Source organism: Delphinapterus leucas, chromosome 9 (genome assembly GCF_059928025.1).
Source record: "Delphinapterus leucas isolate spDelLeu-1000000601 "Yukka" chromosome 9, BTC_Dleu_Yukka2, whole genome shotgun sequence".
Lineage (NCBI taxonomy): Eukaryota > Metazoa > Chordata > Mammalia > Artiodactyla > Monodontidae > Delphinapterus > Delphinapterus leucas.
Window position 1 is genome coordinate 46314126 of NC_143137.1, and position 15119 is coordinate 46329244.

A 15119-nucleotide genomic window follows, 5' to 3' on the forward strand; every position below is an offset into this window, starting at 1 on the left:
TAAAAACTGTTGGAAGATTCCCAGAGATCTGCAACACACAGCATGGTGTCTGTGGATTCCTTTGTTTACCAGTTCTTTGTGTCCCTGGACTGCTAATAAAGCCTCTGGCATAAAATGGATGCCTTTATTGAGTATGAGTCAGCCAATAATTTACAAAGCCAATCTAAGTGCCTGTGAGCTAGACTACCGTCCATTTTATTTTATGATCTAAAAGCAAATGACATGAGATGTTAGCTGAGGTCTTATTTTAAAAATCCGGAGTAAAGTGAATGCTGTTCCCTTGGTCCCTAATAACAGGTAAATTATATTCCACTTGGGGATTTCTGGGAATTTACAAGTCCTTTTATTGATTTAGAATTCCAGGCGGCAGTAGGATAAAGATAATTTCCTCTTCGGTAAACAGTTACAGTAAAAACAATTCCCTGCACAATGTAAATTGAGGTACTGAGGGATAGTTTTCATTATTATAAAGAATGAAGGAAGGGTAGGGAGATCCTTTGGGGCTTAGTTCCAATTTCTTATAGCATTTTCTCATTCATTTGTTGGACTTACTCTGTCGGAGTGCATTTTGTGTTAATATAACTCTGAATTTAATTTTTACCTCTGGGTAGGAGAGTAGGACATTATAACATTCAACCATGTATTGTTGGTTCTTTGCCCTTGTGATCATGTCTCCTGGAATTGTTGTGCAGCTGTTTTGTGCAGTATATGTTCTCTTTGAGACATCCTAGATTTTTAAAAGTTGGTTCTTAAGTTAATAGGTAAATTTAATAAAATGGGTAATTATAATTGTGTAGAATAACCAAGAAGAAGAGTAGTACAAGTACGGGAGATTTGCCCTAAAATAAGAGACAGCATTTTACTTGTGGGAAAATAGGGAAGAACTTAAAGAGGATCTTGCAATGAAATTAAAGATCTTGCAATGAAAGGAGGATCTTGCAATGAAATCCTCATTTGAATGGCCAGATTTCCTCCCAGCAGAATTGTTCTCTCCAAGTTTTTCCTTGCACTATTTTGGCTACATTTTATAATATATAATATTTTACAAAATGTCATGCCACGTACAGTAGTATTCCAGGTTTTCTGTTTTTTTTTTTTGCGGTGCGCGGGCCTCTCACTGTTGTGGCCTCTCCCGCTGTGGAGCACAGGCTCCGGATGTGCAGGCTCAGTGGCCATGGCTCACGGGCCCAGCCGCTCTGGGGCATGTGGGATCTTCCCGGACCGGGGCACGAACCCGTGTCCCCTGCATCGGCAGGTGGACTCTCAACCACTGCGCCACCAGGGAAGCCCAGGTTTTCTGTTTCGAATCATAGTCTTTAAAGAAAATTAAAAACAGCCTACTAAAGTTAATTGATTCTCACATTAAGACTGAACAGTAAATCAACTCTACGCCCTGGAATTTTTTTCAAACATTTTACTACTATGGCAATAATTCTTTAAAACTATTAACTCCTATCATTCACCTATCTCCCCTGAACTGGGCAATGTTCTTTGGTTTTCAAAAAAATTTTTTTTGACCTGGGGTATTTTATTTCATTTTTTATAAGAATTAATTTGTAGTACACTGATTTTTTTTTTTACAGTTCAATAAATCTTAGGACATTCACAGAGTTATGCATACATTACCACAATTTTAGAACATTTTCATCATCCCCAAAAGAAACCCCCATACCCATTGGCAGTTACTGCCCACTTTCCCCGCATCCCCTAAGCTACCAGTCTACATTCTCTATATATTTGGCTATTCTGGAAATGTTCTAATAATTTTTAAAGCTCAATCCTTTCTTTATATTCAGGGTAAAGAAAAATCAATGATCTGATAAATTCATATCATGGTAAAATAATCTCTGCTTTTAATTTTTGTTTCAAAAAATATGAAAAGTGTGGGACTTCCCTGGTGGCGCAGTGGTTAAGAATCCGCCTGCCAATGCAGGGGACATGGTTTCAATCCCTGGTCCAGGAGGATCCCACATGCCGCGGAACAACTAGGCCCTTGCACCACAACTACTGAGCCTGCGCTCTAGAGCCCGAGAGCCACAACTACTGAAGCCCACGACCCCTAGGGCCCGTGTGCCGCAACTACTGAGACCACGCGCTGCAACTATTGAAGCCCACGCGCCTAGAGCCTGTGCTCCGCAACAAGGGAAGCCACCGCAATGAGAAGCCCGCGCACCACATTGAGGAGTAGCCCCCGCTCACCACAACTAGAGAAAGCCTGCGTGCAGCAACGAAGACCCAGTGCAGCCAAAAATAAATTAAAAATATATATGAGAAGTGCTTTTTGAAATTCAAGTAGAACCAAACACAGATTCCAGCTCTAAGGAATAAATCACTCTACATATGCAAAAAGTCAAATCCTTTGCAAATGTAAGAGCTAGAACCAATGGTATAAGAGATTTATTAAGAATAGTAAAAACCTAGGACTTGGTTTATGATTAAGGTAGAAAGTCAGTGGAAAGGAGGGTAAAGAATAATCAAGAATTTAAAAACTAAAGTATCTCTCTATGTCTAGATTATTCTCAATTCTCTGAAATTAATCCAACAAGAAACGAAATAATGCCAGTTTTTTGATCTTTTATAGAACACAGAAGAGCACCCAAAACAAAATACTCTTTCTCTAGAGTCAGAAACTTCACACATTCTCTCAATAGGTAAAATCATTTTATAATCACTTATAGCATGAAGGAAGTCTTCCTTTAACTGAACCTAAAATTCCTACAGCAATTTAGACCAGACCTTGTTTTTTCTGAAGAATTGGAAAACGACTAATAGTAACTTCTGATAAAGTCATATATTATCTCAAGTGAGCAGTGGTGTTAAAATTGTCAACATAAAAAGCTCAACATTTACAATTCAAAATAAGCTTTCATCTATTAAAAGGTGGCCTCAGGTGTCACTAGAATATTAAAAGCAAGCCCTATTTTAAAACCGTACATAGCATAAGGTGAACCTTTTCTACACATGTAAACTAGGAAAACATATCAGCAAGAAAGGATTAGGTTGAAACTGCTAAGTCTGATCAGAGAATCTTCTAGTCCGCCCTTTGATGATCACAAGATGAAGTTTTAGCAATTGTCCTTTAAATTATCTGTACAGTTGGCTAAATGCATGAATGATTCCTAGAGGTGCAGCAATGAATGTAAAGCATATATGATAATTTGTTTCTGAAGCCAGGTCCAGAACATTCATGAACTGTTATTTAAAATTAAATAGGAGCCACTCATTGAAACGACACATTCGAATAACTGAACTGATAAACCCATCACCTAATTACATGAGTAGGATTTTACACCTTTTTGCTAAAATACAGTTTATGGTTGTATAAAGTACATACCTAAAGGACTTGATTGATCATTTAAATTTTAAAAATAATTTTTAAATAGATTTGAATACTTACAATCTCTCAGTGTTGCCTATACTCAACATGCACAATAATTCTGTAAATTGTTTTAAGGGCATTTTAAAGGTTTGTTACCATGGTAACCAAATTCAGAAAACTAACCTCTTAAACATGGTTGTCATAGGATTAAGGCAGATGGCTGACTAATCTTGACTAGTGCTTTTCCTTCTCATTTTCCCATGGTTTCCTGTCAGCTCCCTTCTTTGGTTCTCATAAGATTACATACAAGGCAATTACAGAGGCTTTCTTGCCCATACATAAGTGTCTCATTCACATAATATTGTCTGTCATTCATCCCCATGAGAGTTGCCCAATGACAGATCCTTTTCCTCCTGCTATAATTACACACTAAAAGAAGTACTAAGTGGAAAATATCTCTATATGCAATGTGTTAAAGGCATTTCTCAATTACACATGTACTTCGGCTCCTCAAAATCACGGCATTGGGTTCTTTAGACAATAAGTAACACTGGTTAGAAGAAAAGGCAAAATCATCATCAATGTATTTTTTTAAGTGGTCTAGGTTTGGGTAACCCTCGTTTATGATCATCTTTAAAACTTGTTTATATTTCCCAACATGCTAGATTAATGTATTTATCTATGCATAACTCTTATGCTACCCTGACAGCAACATATAATATATGCATATATTACTTCTATACTTAATTAATTTCCCTGCTTGCCCCTGACTTCTTGAGAGGTAGGACTGATATGCCTTTTTCACCTTTGTAGCAATAGTGCAATTCCTGATACAGGTGTCCAATAAATGTTTCTTGTTATATCAGTATGTTGAAGAAGTTCTATAAGTAAACTATGCATTTTCAGTTCTTAAAATAATGACTCTAGTTGTACCAGGACATTTGGTTCCTTAGGGGCATTAAGAGTGTTCCTTGCCTTCCACATCTGCCCATGAAGGAAGAATTGCTATAGGACTTGCTCTCCTATTGGGAACAACTAGAAAGCTGGGCAAAATATATGAAACAAGTTTTGTCAGACACTGGACAACCAATGAGCAACTGGCAGAGCAGGACTGTGATTCTGAAGAGAAAGGAAACAAATGAGATAAGAGCTACAATTATCCCAGTTTTCTGCTTGGAGGCAATTCCTGAACTATACATGGTAAAAAGGAGGGAAACAAAACAGAGCCCCGTTCTCTTGTGGGGTTGAGGAAACAGAGATCAGAGTTCAGGGAGGTCAAAGCAGCTAGAATTTGTGGGGCAGAGCTCTGGATAAGAGAAAACTAAGCAGAAAAAAACTTCAGAAATTTGCATAAAGGTTTCCTTGAGTCATTGGGTGAATACCAATTGCTGCATGCATATGGTGGATCACCATAATGTTGGGCAAAGAATAACTCCTGAGGAAAGAACAACTACTGGGGAGCTGTGCACAAAAAAATTCCCAGAGCTTACACAAAACTGGGAATTGTCCAAGTTCCTACTAGCCAGAATCACCTTACTGATTACGTGGAACATTCATTAGAACCCATATGTGAGTCATATCTTAGTAAAGAGTTAAAGTAGTCGTAGAGTTAAAGTTACCCTAGAGCTGTCGTAAACAGTTTATAAACAAGTCTCAAATGGGTGAAGCCGATTCTTAAGAACAAAGTTTACAACCTTTCTTTAAAAGAAATATTTTTAAAAATCCATTACTCAACAACATAAAATTCACTAAGTCTGATATCCAATGAAAAATTATGAGAGAGACAAAGAAGCAGGAGATAAAACAACCAATAAAATTAAAAATAGAAATGATAGAAGTAGCATACAAAGACTTTAAAACAGCTATTAAAATATAAATATGATCTGAGATTTAAAGGAAAATGTGTATGAGAAATGGATGGTATAAAAGAACCAAATAGAACTTAAAGAGATAAAGAATAAAATATCTGATATAAAACTTTCATCAACAGTCAGTGGCAGTTAATTTCTTTTACCATGCAGCTTTGCTTCACTCCATCTGGACTTTCCTGAAGCTGTGGGAGATGGTCAGGTCCATATCTCGACCGGGCCAGGTGAGGTCTGTGGACCTGAGGCGTCCACTGTAAGGATGGAGAGGGACTGAGAGAGTCCTCGGGCCAGGAGAACTGCAAAACCCCCTTTGAAAAAAGTAAAAACAAACACAATGCTGCCACATTAAAAATGCTGGGAGAGGAGTTTGGGGGGGGGCACAAAAAAAAGAGAGAAAAAAAACCTTTAATTGACAGTATTAACCATTAGTAGATTAGATTAGAGACTGTAGAAGAAAAGATAAGAAAACTTTAAGAAATATCAAGAGAAAATTCAAAATGAAGAAAGAAAAAAGAGTGGTGGGTGGGGAGGGAAAGAATAGATTCTCAGTGATCTGTGGAACAATATCAAGTGGTGTAATATATGTATAACTGGAGTCTCTGAACTTGGGAGGGATGGGGTACAATGGGTAAAATATTTAAAGATGTAATGGCCAAAATTTTTCCTAATTTGATGAAAACTATAAACGTACAGATCCAAGAAGCTTAGTTAGCCCCAATGGGATAGAAACAGGAAAAAAAAACCAAAACAGAACAAAGTGCATTATAATCATATTGCTCAAAATCTGTGTTATGGAGAAAACACTTAAAAGCAGCCATAGGCGAAAAAAGGACATATTACGTACAGGGGAAGAAATAATCAAACACAGACTCTTCTTCAGAAACTTTGCAAGTCTTGTGACAATGTCTTATGACAATAGAATGGTACTTTTAAAGTGCTGAAAGAAATGAAGCTCTCAACCAAAAATTATGTATCCAATAAAAATGTTCCAAAAATGAAAGTGAAGTAATGACTTTTTCAGACAAAACTTGAAAGAGCTCATTATCATCTAACCTGCACCTACAACAAATGACAGCAATATCAATAAAGATGGGGTGGGGGATAGAAGTATCCTGCTGAAAGTGTTTTGCATTATATCTGAAATTATATTATTTGAAGGTAGACAGTGATAAGTTTAAGATGCATATTGTAAGTCCTAGGGTAATCAACAAATAAAACAAGAAGTATGGCTAATAAACCAATAATGGGTATAAGATGGAATATGAAAAATACTCAATTCTTCAAAAAAAGGCAAGAGCAAAAAAACGCACACAAAAAAACAAGAACAGAACAAATAGAAGTAGCAAGATGCTACATTTAAAAGCCATCATATTGATAATTACATTAAATATAAAAGGTCTACACCAGAGTTTCTCAACCCCAATGCCACTGATTTAGGAACAGATAATTCTTAGTTGTGGGGACTTGTACTTTGCACCGTAAGATGTATAACAGCATCCCCGGCCTCTATGTGCTAGATGCCAGTAGAGGCCTCCCTCACCTCTGCCATTGTGACAATAAAAATGTCTCCAGACATTGCCAAATGTCCCCTGGGGGCAAAACTGCTCCCGTTTAAGAGCCACTGATCTAAGAACTCCAATTAAAAGGCAAAGAGTGTCTGACTGAATGAAAAGCAAGATCCAATTATATTCTGTCCAAACAAAGACAATCGAATATAAAGATAAAGGCTAAAAGTAAAAGGACAGTTTCCTTGGTTGGCCTTAAATGCACAGTCAGGTCCCTTTGTGCTCCAAGAGTCTATGACCACTACTGCTCTATCCTGCAGTAACTGCACTGATTCCCCCAGCCCTCTCCCACTATCCATTCACTCCTGGCAAACCACAAGCACAGGCATAACATTCAAAGATGTAAAAAAAGTCTCCTTCCTTGCCCTGCATTCAGTCACCCAGTTCTCCTCCCTGGTGGCATCTACTATTACAGTTTCTTAGGTATCCTTCCAAAGATAGTCCACGCATTTGCAAATGAGTACAGGCATATTTTTTCCCCCACAAATGATAACACATTTACACAATGTTTCTCACATGGCTTCCCCCACCCTTAGCATAGGTTGGAAATCTTTCATATCAGTACATAGAAATAGATCTTCCTCATTTTTTCAACAGCTGGATAGCATACCATTGTGCTGATGTGCTGTAATTTATTTGAACAGTTCTCTATTGATGGGCACACGCTTCTAATCTTTGCAAGCACAAATAATGTAGCAATAGATAACCTTGTACGCATATCATTTCACACCCGTGTTGGTATATCTGTAGGATAAATTCCAGAAATGGAATCTTTAGGTCAAAGACTATATATGTATTTGTTATTTGGGGAGATATTGCCGAGTTGTCCTCTACGGACTTTATAAAACTTTGATTTTTGCTAATCTGACAGGTGGAAATGCTACTTTGTATATGTATTCGATTTGCAGTTAAGGGAGCTTGAATATTTTTTCACGTGCCTAAGTGGTACTGCATTTTTTTCTTCCTTTATACTATCTCTTCATATCCTTTGAGATGGTCTTTTCTTAATAGTTTATAAAAGGTAAAGTCTGTGTTCCGGTAACAGACGGATGGTCATGTCCTGACCAATGACCTTGACGCCAGCATCAACACACCTGTCACCTGTCTCTGGATTTATTAACCCAGGTTTGGAATCTTGGCTTTGCTACTTCCTGCGTGATCTTGGGCAAGTTGCTTTACTTCTTTGAGCTTTAGCGTCTAAGTATCGGGCATAGGGGCTTCCCTGGTGGCGCAGTGGTTGAGAGTCCGCCTGCCGATGCAGGGGACACGGGTTCGTGCCCCGGTCCGGGAAGATCCCACATGCCGCGCAGCGGCTGGGCCCGTGAGCCATGGCCGCTGAGCCTGCACGTCCGGAGCCTGTGCTCCGCAGCGGGAGAGGCCACAACAGTGAGAGGCCCGCGTACCAAAAAAAAAAAAAGTATCGGGCATAGGGTCTGGCTTGTCAACATGGCGCAGAACCGTACCTTTAAGCCCAGGCAAGGAGTTGGCTTGGACTTGTGAGTCAACAAAGTACCGGACACGTTTCTCCGCGGGGAAAGCTTGCTTAGGCACAGAGGCCCGCACGTAGCAACCCAGACGGCGGAGTCCGGGAGAGGCGCCGGAGAAAGCGGGGCCTGGCTCCTTAAAGCCCGAGTTCTCCCTTTCCAGAAAGCCGCAACCCCGCTGTGACCAAGAAATAAAAATCGCGCAAAGAGCGAGCCACGTTCCTCGAGGAGATTCGTCTTCTCAGCCGCCTTTTCTGCTCCCAGGCGCCCCGCCGGACCAGGCAGAGCGCGGGCGCGGCGCGGCGCGGCCCGGGTCCGGCGTGCAGCGGAGGCGGAGGCGGAGGCGGGGGCGGGCCCCGCGGTCACGTGAGCCCGGCCAGCTGTTACGTGGGGGCGGCGGGCCAGAGCGCGGGGAGTCTGGGGAGGGGGAAGCGCCCGACGGCCGCCTCCGCCACTGCAACTGCAGCCCTCGATGTCGCCACAGTGATCTCAGCCGCGGCACCACCCGCACCCTCGCCGGCCTCAGCATCAGCACCGCAGAGCCGAGCCCGGAGCCCGCAGCGCCGCAGGTGAGCTGTGACGGGCACCCCTGGGAGTGCAGGGAATCTGCGGCTGCTTCCCCCGGCGGGTTTCACCCGGATCCGCCATCGCCGTCACCTGTGCCTCGTCGCCTCCAGCTGTCCCTAAACCCGCGGGTGGGAATCCCGCGGATGCTGGCTTGGGCTGTCTGGGGTCTCTAGGGGATCAGGAGAGAGGGGGCCTCAGCCCGGGGTTGAGGTGGGGGACTCCGGCTACAGGCTGCGGGGGCGCAGGAGAGGGCTGCCCCACCCCAGGGCGCGGGCGCCGCAGCCTCGTTGGAACCTGTCCCCGCTCTCCATCCCCCAACCCCATCCTTCCCACCACCTCTTTTGAACTCTCCTCACTCCCCCAGGCCGCTTATCCTGTGTTTCCATTGCTTGGTATCCCAGTTGCTGGCCCGCTGGGGTGTGTGCTCAGTACGGCCCCCGCCCTCCTCCCAAGACCAATCCGGAGGTTCCCGGCTCGTACGGGCACACAGCTGGTGGCGGAGCGGGCCAGGCACCTTCCCGGTCGCACCTGCCGCGCGGACGGGCTCGCGGGAACATGGCTGCCTGGCGGGCCTGTTGCCCTTGGCCCGGCTCTGCCCCCGCGTCCGCCGGTTCTGCGGTTGCGGTTGCCGAGTTGTGTCCGAAGGACTACCCTCCCCCTAAGGGCAAACGCGTCGGCTCGTGCTGTTGTCTGCGAGGGCCGAAGGACTTGACATAACACCGCCCTCCTCCTCAAGCCACACCCGGGGCGGATCTTGGGGATGGGGGGGGGGGTGTCGGGGCAAGTTAAGGCGGTGGCGCCGGGGCACTTATTGGTAAAAGGCACTCGTATTTCTGAGATGATTATCCACTTCAGTTTGCCTTTGCGCCCTCGGTGCGCTTGTCTGTCTGGGCGCGGATTATTGGGCGACATCACTTGTGAGGTCTGAGACGAGTGTGATCTGCAAAGCAGGAGGGACACTTGAACTTTAGAGAATTGACGAGAACTAAGATTTAGGGGTTAAAAATGTCCATTCAACTCAAATGCAGAAGCAGTCATTTGCTGTGGCTCCAAACTGTCTTGGTAGTGTTCTGTTCAATAATACGGTCTTTCTGGATTTGCTGTTTAATTCTGGCTTGCAAGTGTCTTGGATTGCGCTTGTAGTCCAGCTTCCCGATGTGTGTGTGTGTGTGTGTGTGTGTGTGTGTGTGTGCCTACTGTGCTCCAAGCCTGACTAGAAGATGCATCAGTTGCAGAGGAAACCTATGTTAATTCAAAATGGCAGCATGAAAAATCAGGCCAGGCGGAAGCAACACAGACCAGAGCTAACATCAGCTGCCCCCTGACTGAAGCATTGAAGGAGGAATCTACGGGAGGGAAGGCCGTCCTGGGTATCGCTGCAGCCGGCCCTAAGGGATAGGAAGTGATTCTTGCAGCAGGCTAGATTTTAGGGTGCTGCAAGGTTCTGGGGAGGTTATGTGGGAAGTTTGGGGAGTTGTAATTATCTTCAGGTGCAAAGACCTGATTAAAACTCTCTGTGATTTTGATCTGATTTTCTACAGGCTCCACTAAAGTTGATGTATCTGGCTGCCAATATCTGTTTGATAACTTCTGTGCTGTTTTGTACCTACAAGTGGCTCTTAAAAGAGATGAGTGTCTGGTATAAACATCATCCAAGAACAGTACATATAACAAATACCAGGTTCTTAGAGCAAGTTTCATTGGAAGAAATGATTTAACATCACGAGCAAGCACTCAGGCACCAGAGGATGGTAAATTCTTGAAAGGTGACTCATTTTAGGATTTTTTTTTTAACAGCTTTTTTTCCCCCCATTTCACTGCTGTGCTGCCAGCCATCTTCTCTTTTAGCAAAGGAGGAGATGCATGAGGAGGCAAATGTTTCAGGGATAATGGGATGGAGGGAGATTAGTGCAAAGGTCAGGAATGGTGAGCTGGAAGCAGCCTGAGAAAGCGCTGTGCTGTCAACCCCTCTTTACAGCCCGGGAGGCTGAATCCAGCGGGGTGAATGGACTGCACCCAAGGTCATATAGCTGGTTGGCAGCTGGCAGTGAGAACTAATATCCAGGTGTCGTAACTCCCCATTTTAGGGTTCCACATGCCGCCTATCAAAGCCTGGGGGAAAAGAGCAAACCTATCTTTTTAGCATGGCAAACACTTCATGAAACCAAACTTTAACATGATTTAAAAATCTGTACTATTTAAAGTAAGTGTTCACACCTTAGTTTCCTAACTTAAGCCCATTTAACTTCTTAAGCTGTGTCCACCTCATGTTCCCATTTTCCAGGGACTAGACTGCTTCTATATTTAAGCACCCAAACCATAATTTTATGGTTTTTACATTTTATACTATGTCAGAATCTTTGAGGTGAGAAGTGCATTCTTTGATTAAAAAATTAGTTGCTTGTATTGCTTGTCTGGTTTTGTAAAGAAACCAAGGTGGGACATATAATAGCTTTTGAATATATCTAAGTTTAAGTAATAGTAAATAACAAACCTATTTTAAAATAACTTTGAAGCAGCACTGAAGACAGAGTCTTTTTTCTAGAATTTGAATTTGAGTTCTCTGAGTCATATACCAGTGTCCCTAGTTCTACTAAAGCAGAACTAGAGATTGTGTGTGGGTTAGTAAATATTTGTGCAGAGGTGGTGAGAGCAGGGGAAATATTTCTTCTGAGCATTCTGTACCGTCAACCCAGCGATCTGCAGAAGGTGAAGGTGGGTGCGCTACAGGGAACTGAGAGAATAATTGATGATGGTGAAGCAGATAGGAACTAGGTATGGATTGACAGATAATGTGGAAATGAAGACAGATGCTGATGCCACATGTGCCATTAAAACAATAAGTTGCATTAGAGCATGAATGTGAAGGTTCATTCATTGAAATTCTCCCAGTATGTCAAAGATATTTAAAACCACAAGTTTTTAAAAAAAGTAAACACGTGCAATCTGTGTTTGTTGGAAAACAATAAAAAATACAGATAAGCCAAGGTTATTTTTCAAAAGCCACCCATGATCCTTTTATTCAGCAATAATCATTCGTTCTGCAAGTTTGGGTCTTTTCATTGGAGTGAGAGCCCAGGTTTGTGCTGTCTAATTCAGTAGCCACTAGCCACCGGCCACATGCTATTGAGCACTTGAAACATGGAGAGTCTGAATTGTGATGTGTTGTGAATGTAAAATATACATCAGATTTCAAACATTTATAGGAAAAGGAATTTAAAACACTTCATTAATAATTTTATTTATTCATTTTTATTAAAGTATAGTTGATTTATAGTATTATGTTAGTGTCAGGTATACAACATAGTGATTCAAAATTTTATAAATTATATGCCATTTTAAGTTATTATAAAAGAATGGCTATGTTCCCTGTGTTGTACAATATATCCTTGTAGGTTATTTTTTAATACATAGTAGTCTGTACCTCTTAATCCCCATACCCTTATCTGGTTCTTCCTTCCTTCGCTCTCCCCACTGGTAACCACTAGTTTGTTCTCTATATCTGTGAGTCTCTTTCTGTTTTGTTATACTCATTTGTTTGTTTTATTTTTTAGATTCTCATGTAAGTGATAACATACAGTATCTGTCTTTGTCTAACTTATTTCACTAAGCATAATACCCTCTAGGTTCATCCGTATTGTTGCAAATGGCGGGATTTCAATGAACAGATACAGTTCATTAATGATTTTTACGTTGATTATGCAGGCATACCTTGGAGATAATGCGAGTTGGGTTCCAGACCACTGCAATAAAGCAAATATCAAAATAAAGCAAGTCACATGAATTATTTGGTTTCCCAGGGCATATAAAACTTAGGTTTATAGTGTAGTTTGTTAAGTGTGTAATAGCATTATGTCTAAAAAAATGTATATACCTTAATTTAAAAATACTTTATTGCTAAAAAATGCTATCATGTGAGCCTTCACACGATAGAGTGAGTTCTCTTTTCTCTATGCTAACATCAAAGAACACTGATCACAGATCACCATGACAAATATAACAATAATGAAAAACCTTGAAATATTGTGAGAATTGCCAAAATGTGACAGAGACAGGAAGTGAGCAAATGCTATTGGGAAAATGGCGCCCATAGTTTTGCTTCACTCAGGGTTGCCACAAATCTTCAATTTGTAAAAAATGCAATTATCTGTGAAGCGCAATAAAGCAAAGCACAATTAAATGAGGTATGCCTGTATTTTGAATTAATATTTTGGATATATTGGATTTAAACAAAATATGTTATTTAAAGTAATTTCACCAGTTTCCCTTTACTTTTTTAGATGTCGGTCCTGGAAAACATAAAATTACCTATGTGATTCACATCTGTCTTCCATTATATTTCTATTGGGCTGCATCAGTCTAGGTCATTAGCAGAAAGTGGAGGTTGGTTGAGGTGTGTGATACTGTTCATAGAAATGGATGTGGGAGGTGAGAGAAGTTTGAATAGACACTGGAGGGGAGGCGATGGGGTGAGTGGAGAATGACTGACGTGATGTACACGTCAATCACACCCACCTGTCCTCTCTTCCCCAGAAACTCCCAGCATCCTCAGGGCCTCCACCCAGCCTGGGAGAGCAATGAACTGAACTGGGTGGGTGACTGAAAGGGGAGGACGTTGGGGGCCTGCCAGCTTGAGCCTCACTGGAAGCAGAGTGAGGGAGCTTGATATAGTTAATGTTCCCTTCTCCTTCTCTTCTTAATGGTTATATATTTAACCTAAATCTCCCAATGCTTAATCTACTACCCTAAAGTGAGCTAGGTGTTCTTGAAGGCTCCCATAAGCATTTCTGATCATCGTTTTAAGTTGTATTATTGCCCTCCTCTCTTGGTTGTATACATGAGTGCCTCTTCTTCTAGTTGATGAAGACCTTGAGAAGATCTGTTTAGCTCCATTTTCCCTTAGGTTGCACATGGTGCTTATAGGTGGTTAGGGGCTCAGATTACATATCGATAATTCATATGACTTCTTAAAAGTCCTGGTTAAAATGATGTAGTGATCAAAGGCTCTTCTGAATATCTTTTTCTCCTCTCAAAATGAAACCTTAGTGTATTTTAAAATTGCACTTAGCAGTGCCTAGCGACCTGAAAGAATTAAATAAAATGTCTTAAAATGTCCTTTCTTGAGCACTGAAGTAATCAGATTTTAAAAAATAATTAAAAATCCAATAAAGTAATATGAGCTTGTTATAAAGAAATTTTAAATGACATAAGTAGATGAAATGTGAAGTTTCTATCTCTATAGCCCACATTTAGTCCCACTTCCAACTCTCAGTTAGATATTAATCCTTCCAGGTCCTTGTTTTTCCTTCCTCCGTTCCTCCCTCCCTCCCTTCCTTCCTTCCTTCCTTCCCTCCCTCCTGTCTATCTATAGTATATACTTATAAATATTTGCATAAGTGGGGATATTCACACCCACATATATATGTATTTACATACACACACTAATATGTTCATATATATGTATATAAGTTCCTTTTTGATAATAAGATGGGATACATTTCCTAATGGTAAAGACACAGCCAATGAGTCTAGCATTAATGGGCATTTACAAAGTAGTTTTTAAATCCGTTTTGCTAGATGTAAAGTAACCCTGTGGTTTCATACTAGCAAGATTTAAATTTCTTCTGTAGGAAATGAATGTTTAGCTGATTTTTTTACAGGAACAGAGTGTAAACCACTGTTTTAAGAGTGATTGGGAAGATTTTTTAAAATCCCAGTTTACAGCATTAACAGGTACTTATCAAATCATATTACTGGGAAAAGATGAGAATAGACAATCCATTATTTATATGGGAGAGGAAAACAGATGGTGGGAATAGGAAGGCCATCATTCAAAACAACCTTGCCAAATTAGTGGACACAATGGCAGCAATGTCAGAAATGGGAACACAAGGAAATGAAGGAACCCTAGATGTGGCTGTTCAGTAGCTCCCAGGTCTCTCCCACAGGGAATGCTTTTGGCGGCTAACCACATACCTGCCTATTTCAAACACATTCTTCTTCCTTTATCTCCATAATCATTACATTCCCAGAACCCTAATCTTTAAGAACCAACCTTTCTTGAATGTTTCTCTATTCCAGATCCTCTGCATCTATTACCACATTTAATCCCCATAACAGTACATAGTAGACACCATGGCCATGTTTTATAGATGAAGAACTTAGTAGTTGGAGGAGCTACACCCGGAATCTGGGTCTATCTGACTCTTTCTTAAAAAGCCATAATGTAACCTCTTGGATAGATTATTCTGACTGCACAGGTCGAATGTATACTATTAATGTGATGTAAGTCATTTTCTTTCTTTCTTTATATTAC

The 15119-nt window shown here is 41.2% G+C and overlaps 1 protein-coding gene across 1 annotated transcript in view; it reads left to right on the forward strand.

The window, feature by feature from the left end:
• Positions 1-8603: 8603 nt before the first annotated feature.
• SCRN1 (secernin 1) overlaps positions 8604-15119 on the forward strand; it is a 54671-nt gene continuing 48155 nt past the window's right edge. The window contains exon 1 of the mRNA XM_022584299.3: positions 8604-8805. The gene's annotated coding sequence lies outside the window, so the exon portion shown is untranslated. The remainder of the gene's footprint in view (positions 8806-15119) is intronic.